The sequence below is a fragment of the Muntiacus reevesi genome, chromosome 7 (genome assembly GCF_963930625.1).
Source record: "Muntiacus reevesi chromosome 7, mMunRee1.1, whole genome shotgun sequence".
Taxonomy (NCBI): Eukaryota; Metazoa; Chordata; class Mammalia; order Artiodactyla; family Cervidae; genus Muntiacus; species Muntiacus reevesi.
Genome location: NC_089255.1, coordinates 49,144,191 through 49,153,189, shown reverse-complemented (window position 1 = coordinate 49,153,189; position 8,999 = coordinate 49,144,191). Strand labels below are relative to the sequence as shown.

The 8,999-nt window shown below is 44.4% G+C and overlaps 1 non-coding gene across 1 annotated transcript; it reads right to left on the bottom strand.

Annotated features, from left to right (window-relative positions):
• Nucleotides 1-4,674: 4,674 nt before the first annotated feature.
• On the bottom strand, nt 4,675-4,746 carry TRNAC-ACA (transfer RNA cysteine (anticodon ACA)). Its single transcript has one exon. It is a non-coding gene; the product is annotated as a tRNA-Cys (tRNA).
• Between the last annotated feature and the right edge of the window lie 4,253 nt (nt 4,747-8,999).

The window sequence follows — 8,999 nt, the reverse complement described above, 5'->3', positions numbered from 1 at the left end:
GAGGTGACCAGGAAAAGCACAGTAAACAGGGGCAAGGTATATGGACTTAGGTCATTGCCTTCTCCATCGATCAGTTTCTAGAGAATTGGTCATCCTTCTCTTCCAGGTATAGACAGATCAGTTCAGTTCAGTCGCTCAGTCATGTCCAACTCTTTGTGACCCCATGAATCATAGAACGCCAGGCCTACCTGTCCATCACCAACTCCCGGAGTTCACTCAAACTCATGTCTATCGAGTCAGTGATGCCATCCAACCATCTCATCCTCTGTCATCCCCTTCTCCTCCTGCTCCCAATCCCTCACAGCATCAGGGTCTTTTCCAGTGAGTCAACTCTTCACATGAGGTGGCCAAAGTATTGGAGTTTCAGCTTCAGTCCTTCCAATGAACATTCGGGACTGATTTCCTTTAGGATGGACTCGTTGGATCTCCTTGCAGTCCAACGGACTCTCAAGAGTCTTTGCCAAAAACACAGTTCAAAAGCATCAATCCTTTGGCGCTCAGCTTTCTTCACAGTCCAACTCTCACATCCATACATGACCACTGGAAAAACCATAGCCTTGACTAGACGGACCTTTGTTGGCAAAGTAATGTCTCTGTTTTTTAATATGCTATCTAGGTTGGTCATAACTTTCCTTCCAAGGAGTGTCTTTTAATTTCATGGCTGCAATCACCATCTACAGTGATTTTGGAGCCCCCCAAATTAAAGTCTGACACTGTTTCCACTGTTTCCCCATCTATTTCCCATGAAGTGATGGGACCAGATGCCATGATCTTGGTTTTCTGAATGTTGAGCTTTAAGCCAACTTTTTTACTCTCCTCTTTTATTTTCATCAAGAGGCTCTTTAGTTCTTCTTCACTTTCTGCCATAAGGGTGGTGTTATCTGCATATCTGAGCTTATTGATATTTCTCCTGGCAATCTTGATTCCAGCTTGTGCTTCTTCCAGCCCAGCGTTTCTCATGATGTACTCTGCATATAAGTTAAATAAACAGGGTGACAATATACAGCCTTGACGTACTCCTTTTCCTATTTGGAACCAGTCTGTTGTTCCATGTCCAGTTCCAACTGTTGCTTCCTGACCTGCATACAGGTTTCTCAAGAGGCAGGTTAGGTGGTCTGGTATTCCTATCTCTTTCAGGATTTCCCACAGTTTATTGTGATCCACACAGTCAAAGGCTTTGGCATAGTCAATAAAGCAGTAATAGATGTTTTTCTGGAACTCTTTTGCTTTTTCAATGATCCAGCGGATATTGGCAATTTGATTTCTGGTTCCTCTGCCTTTTCTAAAACCAGCTTGAACATCTGGAAGTTCATGGTTCACATATGGCTGAAGCCTGGCTTGGAGAATTTTGAGCATTACTTTACTAGCATGTGAGATGAGTGCAATTGAGCGGTGGTTTGAGCATTCTTTGGGATTGCCTTTTTTGGGATTGGAATGAAAACTGACCTTTTCCAGTCCTGTGGCCACTGCTGAGTTTTCCAAATTTGCTGGCATATTGAGTGCAGCACTTTCACAGCGTCATCTTTCAGGATTTGAAATAGCTCAGCTGGAATTCCATCACCTTCACTAGCTTTGTTCATAGTGATGCTTCCTAAGGCCCACCTGACTTCACATTCCAGGATGTCTGGCTCTAGGTGAGTGATCACACCATCGTGATTATCTGGGTCATGAAGATCTTTTTTGTACAGTTCTTCTGTGTATTCTTGCCACCTCTTCTTAATATGTTCTACTTCTGTTAGGTTCATAACTTTTCTGCCCTTTATCGAACCCATCTTTGCATGAAATATTCCCTTGGTATCTCTAATTTTCTTGAAGAGATCTCTAGTCTTTCCCATTCTGTTGTTTTCCTCTATTTCTTTGCATTGATCACTGAGGAAGTCTGTTTTATCTCTCCTGGCTATTCTTTGGAACTCTGCATTCAAATGGGAATATCTTTCCTTTTCTCCTTTGCTTTTCACTTCTCTTCTTTTCACAGCTATTTGTAAGGCCTCTTCAGAGAGCTATTTGCCTTTTTGCATTTCTTTTCTATGGGGATGGTCTTGATCCCTATCTCCTGTACAATGTCAGGAACCTCCGTCCATAGTTCATCAGGCACTGTATCAGGTCTAGTTCCTTAAATCTATTTCTCACTTCCACTGTATAATCATAAGGGATTTGATTTAGGTTATAGCTGAATGGTCTAGTGGTTTCCCCTACTTTCTTCAGTTTAAGCCTGAATTTAGCAATAAGGATTTCATGATCTGAGCCACAGTCAGCTCCTAGTCTTGTTTTTGCTGACTGTATAGAGCTTCTCCGTCTTTGGCTGCAAGGAATATAATCAATCTGATTTCGGTGTTGAGCATCTGGTGATGTCCATGTGTAGAGTCTTCTCTTGTGTTGTTGGAAGAGGGTGTTTGCTATGACCAGTGCATTCTCTTGGCAAAACTCTATTAGCCTTTGCCCTGCTTCATTCTGTATTCCAAGGCCAAATTTGCCTGTTACTCCAGGTGTTTCTTGACTTCTTACTTTTACATTCCAGTCCCCTATAATGAAAAGGACATCTTTTTTGGGTGTTAGTTCTAAAAGGTCTTGTAGGTCTTCATAGAGTCATTCAGCTTCAGCTTCTTCAGCATTCCTGGTTGGGGTATAGGCTTGGATTACCGTGATATTGAATGGGTTGCCTTGGAAATGAACAGAGATCATTATGTCGTTTTTGAGATTGCATCCAAGTACTGCATTTCAGACTCATTTGTTGACCCTGATGGCTACTCCATTTCTTCTAAGGGATTTCTGCCCACAGTAGTAGATATAATGGTCATCTGAGTTAAGATGCTTAACAGATAGTTGTCCATGAAAACTAGGGATTTCCCCTTACAACGGTGTTTCTCACAAAAGAGCAACTCCTATTTGTTTTTCAGAGCCCTTCCCATGTTATTCTCAGAAAAATGACCAGCTTAGAACAATTAATATGTCAAAGAGATGTATTACAGGGTGGCAAATTCAGCTTCCTTACAGGAGAGACATATTTCACACAGGAGTGTGTGAGAGGAGACTCTGGATACCTCCAGATCCAGCAGGGGTGACCCCAAAGTCCTGAGGCCCGTCCTGCTGTGCTCTGGTACCTGGGGCACAATGTGTGAACGTGAGGAGCAAGAAATGGGAGGTGGGGCCAAGAACTGGAGTGAAGTTGCAAGGTGGTTATGTCACACCAGCCAGAGAAGGGGAGCTCGGATTGGAGTGTCCTGATGCTTCAGATAGAAACAGCTCTAGAAAGGGGAGGGGCACGGTAGCACCATGAGGACCTTGTCTGGAAGGACTAGAGTCCATTGTTTCAAGCAGTGTGGGTTCATTGTTCCTGTGAAGTAAGCAAGAGAAGCTGAGGGAAGTCACCCAGGGAGATTTGGGAAGGAGAGGTCTGGGCTCCGGGCAGCTTCACAGGTGTTGGCAGCTTGGCTTTCTGGATCTTATTTCTTACACTCGTTCTGTTAGGGGAAGCACACTGATTGAAACCGCCCACCCTGGCCAGGCACCATAGTAACCATTTGCATGAGTTGTTTTATGACAGGAGATCCTGATAAGGAATACGGAACTAATAAGCCACCACCAACCGGAAGAGTTCGGGAAAGGTCGAGAGGAGACACTGCCTGTCCATCCACTTCCCAGAATCCCTCTTGCTAGCATCCATCTTGGCTGAGCGATGCGTGCGCCACCAGGAAAGACTCTGAATTATAATGATTGGCCAAAGACCACCCAGAAACTAATCCCTTCACCATAAAACCCAAGACTGCGAGTCACGCGGCAGAGCAGTTCTGCTGGGTTCCCTTCCCAATAAAATCTCTTGCTTTGTCAGCACATGTGTCTCCTTGGACAATTCATTTCCAAGTGTCAGACAAGAGCCCAGTTTTGGGTCCTGGAGGGGGTCCGCCTTCCTGCAAGAGTTCTTTCCAACTGTTTGGGTCCCCTCTCTGTCCTGGTGTGAATCTGGTGTCTGCCAGTCGAATCTGGCTCTGCCACCTTGGGTGGTGGCTGGGAGAGAGGCCAAGAGCCACACAGGTAGGGGCTGCAGAGGGTGGGGATCCTGTGTTCAGTCAGTGCGGCCTGAGACCCTCCCTCTTTGGTCTTCTATGAGACCTGGAGGGGACTTTGGTGAGCCCTACACAAACAGGAAAACTTTTTGTTGTTTTTAGTTGCTAAGTTGTGTCTGACTCTTTGAGACTCCATGGACTGTAGCCTGCCAGGCGCCTCTGTCCATGGGATTTCCTAGGCAAAATACTGGAGTGGGTTGTAATTTCCTTCTCCAGGGGATCTTCCCAATCCAGGGATCTAACCCAAGTCTCCTGCTTGGCAGGCAAATTCTCTACCACTGAGCCACCTGCGAAGCCCATTGTAGGTGCTTGGCCCCTTGAGTAAAGCCTCACAGGTAGTCATTAATCTCAGATTGAAAACACGTTTTAGTAGGAAGAAGTCCTTTTTTTCCTGATCCTCCCCACCCTGTTAGTCCTGAATCCTTCTTATTTTTTTAAGGAAACATTTTTTAATTTATTTGACTACACTGGGTCTTAGTTGGGACATGAAAGTGAAGTCGCTCAGTTATGTCCGACTCTTTGCGACCCCATGGACTGTAGCCTACCAGACTCCTCAGTCCATGAGATTTTCCAGGCAAGAATACTGGAGTGGGTTGTCCTTCAGGGGATCTTCCCAACCCAGGAATCGAACCTAGGTCTTCTACTTTGTAGGCAGACACTTTACCATCTGAGCCACCAGGGAAGTCCATTTGGGACATGAGGGATATTTAATTGTGGCATGTGAACTCTTAGTTGCCGCATGTGGGATCTAGTTGCCGACCAGGGGTTGAACCTGAGCCTCCTACATTGTAAGCTGGAGTCTTAGCCACTGGACCACCCGGGAAGTCCCCTGAATCCCTCTTAAAATATAAATTTATTCTAATGCCTAAAAAAGGACAAGTGATTAATAGGTAATGAGTAAGTATTATTGGATAAATGGTTATTACTGAGCATGTATTGAAATGTAAGAGTGGATGGTGGAGTTTCTCTCTGAAGCATCAGCAAATTAGCAACACTGAATATATGAAACACTCATCCAAAAATTTACGTTCAGGAGTCCTTTTGTAACTTGGTCACCTCTGAATTACTCTAGAAATGTCAGTTTGGGTGTCTTCTTTGCCATAACTCTTTGCATGAATCCGTTCTGCACACAATCTTTTGCCCAGATGGCTTATGCCCCTGGTCACAGCTGATTGAACCAAGGTGGATACGCAATCAAAGACAGTCACTCACAGGTACAAAAAGCTGAGTTGGGTCTATAGCTATTTAAACTTGCATGTAATCCCTTCCACTTGCTAGGGGGTGAGGTGGTGAAATAAGATTGATATAAATTAGCTAATATCTGTCTTATGTGGATATTTATTCTACAGTTGCTTAGTGTACAAAAATCTGTACAATAATTTTCATTGCAGTACTGTTAATAATAGACAAAAGGTGGAAACACCCAAATGGTCCTCCAGTGATAAAGAAAATGTGGTATATCAATACAATGGGATATTGTTTGGCCATAAAAAAGGAATGAAATTTTGATACACAAAGGGACAAACAAATATTATGATTCCACTCTATGAAATGTCCTGAGTAGGCAAATCTGTAGAGATAGAAAATAAAGTGGTAGTTTTCAGGGGCTGTGGGGAAGAAGGAATGAGGAGTGATGACTAATGTGGTGGGGTTTCTTTTGGGAGTGATGAAATGATCTGGAATTTGATGGTGGTGATACTCAGTAAATGTATTAATAGCTACTGAATTGTCATTTCATTCTCTTTTTTTGTCTGTGTCACAAACATGCACTATCTTTGTTCCGCCAAGGAGAGATTAAACCCATGCCCCTTGTAGTGGAACCACTGGACTGCCAGGGAAGTCCCCTGAATTGTACACTTTAAGAGCGAATTAGATCTCAGGAAAGCTGTCATTAGAAAACACTCAAAGAAGAAAGAAATACTTCCATTAAAAAATGTAGTGGCGACTTCCTTGGCAGCTCAGCGAATAAGAATCCTCCTGCCGGTGCAGGGAAAAAGGGTTTGATCCCTAGTCCAGGAAGATAACACAGGCTGCAGAGCAGCTAGCTCTGTGGGCCAAAACTATCGAGCCCCTGCTATGGAGTCCACAGGTCACAGCTACTGAGCTGACGTGCTGCAGGTACAGAAGCTGGTGAGCCTAGAGACTGTGCTCCATAGCAAGAGAAACCACCACAGTGGGAAGCCCCTGAAAGGCAACTAGAGAGTAGTCCCTGCTCTCTGCAACTAGAGAAAGCCCCCGTGCAGCAACCAAGACCCAGCACAAAGATAAATAAGTAAAAAAATCTTTAAAATGTAGTGGGAATTCCCTGATAGTGTAGTATTTAAGACTCTGAGCTTCCACTGCGGGGGACATCAGTTCAATCCCTGGTTGGGCAACTAAGATCCCAATTGCTCCACAGTCAAAAAACTATAATAAAATAAATATTAAAATAATATAAAAATATAGTAAGAATAAATGTGTGGTCCTGCCTTTGGATCCAATATTTAATGGGATGAAGTGGACATCTCCTTTTGTCTGGCTAGCCTCCACTTCTCTAGGTGACAGTCTCTGATTTATCTGGAGAATGAGCTTCCTATTGGTGGTCCTGTTGGGAGTCTAAGTTACAGGGACCCTTGCTTACTGCATAGAGGGTAGGTGACCCTGGCTGACCAGAGCAGACACTGGCTTGAAAACCTGAACCCTGAGCTGAGTGGCTCATGGATGCTGTTGAGACTGAATCCTTCCCAGGTTACCACTGAAAGTTTCCCAGTGAGACTCCTGGAGCTGGCTCCATTCCTGTGTTTAGTTTTGGGCATGTCTTGTGATGCACTTCTCTTCTGCCTAGGTTAGCCAGAATTGGTTAAACTGGAGTTCCTTGTGAAGGGAGACCTCCATGGATACCTCGAGTCCCTGTGGTAGCAGCTGCACATGTGAAATATTAAATTTTAGCATCAGTGTTAGTAACTGCAGTGAAACACTGCCTATCACTTGTGGGGCTGTGCTGTGCTAAGAACTGTGCATGCCTCTTCTCATTTAATTCAGCTTTAGTTGGTAGTTGTCTTGGCTCCACTTTACTCACAAAGAAATGAGGCCCAGAGAAATTAGGTCCATTTTCTGAGATCATGAAGCTAATTAAGTTGGACTCCGGATTCATTCCAGGTCTGCCTGACTCCAGAATAGTGCTCCTAATCATTTCTCTGTACTGCCTCAAAAAGAGTCAGCATCGTTGTTACCAAAACTGGGTCCATCTGCTCGCTCCTCAGAAGCCAATACTTAAGAGTCAGGGTTGCTTTATTTCAGAGGTGGGCAGATGGGGAGGACGGCAGACTCATGTCCAATGGCTAGTTTCCCCCTGACAATCAGTGGGCAAGAGCTTTTAAAGGAGTGTCTCAAGGTTGTAGGCAGAGGGAGGGAGGTACATACAGAAACAGCACAATTAACTCTGATGGTCATCTTGAAACTGATCATCCAATGGTCTAATCAGCATTATCTTGATTTTTTAGAGTACGGTTAATCATTAGTTCTAGAGTCAACTGGTTTCCATTTCCTTGAAGCCAGTTCTCAGATTGTAGCAGCTTACATCATGGCTATAGTTTGGTTATCATGTAGTTAACTTCTTCTGCCTGGTGTGAGTTTCATCATCTACAGAACAGCTCAAAGCATATTGCTCAGAATATTATCTACCTAGGGCTGTTGAGAAAGAACTAAAGGTCCTTGACTTTGCTTAATAAATAAACTTTTATTACTTGGTCTTATTTGCTTATTTCCTTTGCTTCTGCATTTTCTCATTTCTCTGATTAAATTATTTTTGACTAATTCTTTTGTAGACAAAAGGCAGGCAGAGGACATAGGGAGGAAGGACCATGGGGTCCTGCTCTCTTAATGTGGAGGGCTGCCCTGGACAAATGGGACCTCTGGCCAGGACCTGAAGAGTTCAAGGTTGCAGAGCACATCCTGGCTTTCCCTGACAGTGGTCCCAAAGAGAGGGTCTGCACTTTAACATACTCAATAACAGAGTTATCAATCCTTGCTGCATGTTACAATCACTTGGGGAGGTTTAAAATCATTGATGCCTGGATTCCAGCCTCTGATGTAAGTGGTCTGTGGTACTGCTGGACCATGGAATGGTTTTCCAGTTTCTCCAATGAGTAAAATGTTCAGTCATGGCTACCAGTGTATATTTTTTTCATAATCTTAATGGCATACTATACAGCTTTGGATCTTGTTAAAATGCAGATCCTGATTCAAAAGGTCTGGATGGGGCCAGGGAGTTGCATTTCTAACAAGCTCCAGCTGATTCTGAGTAGAAGCATCCCAAGTGAGATCCCAGACCTTGGAACCCAAGCAGGAATGCTAGGGAGAGGCCAGGTGATTTTCATGCAGTCAAGGTGCAAGAAGCATGTGGAGCTCAGGGTATATTTAAAGAGAAATGAAGCTAATGAGGGGATTCAAAACAGGCATCTGAGCAGGTGTGAAACAAATTGAGGATGTGGAGCCAGGAGGAGAGGAGAAAGAACAGGAGAAGGCAGGTAAGCACTTTGACACTGGACAGGCTGCTTCAGGAGGAGGAGGGGACTGAGGGACAACGTGTCATCCAAAGGAAGACATGGGATAGCAGGGGGACTCATTTCTGTCCAGCAAGGGTGGTTGGTTGGTTCCACCTGGGACTGTGGGGGCTACACTTCTTTTCAAGGAGGTCACCCTCCATTAGGTCAGAAGGAATTCAAAGATTGTAAAGAAGTGATGACTTCTGAGCTGTATTGCTGCTCTGAGATTGTGAGTCTGTGGAGTTGAAGTGGTAGGATTGTTGGGTCACCTGGGGACCTAGTCCCTGTGGAGCTGAGACGGGACATATCAGAACTTGAGTTTGGAGTCTGGAGAGGTGCAGTATTTTGGGTTGAAACTGATAAGAACCAGACCTGTGTAAGGAGATGCCCAAAGAGTGGTGCTGGGGAG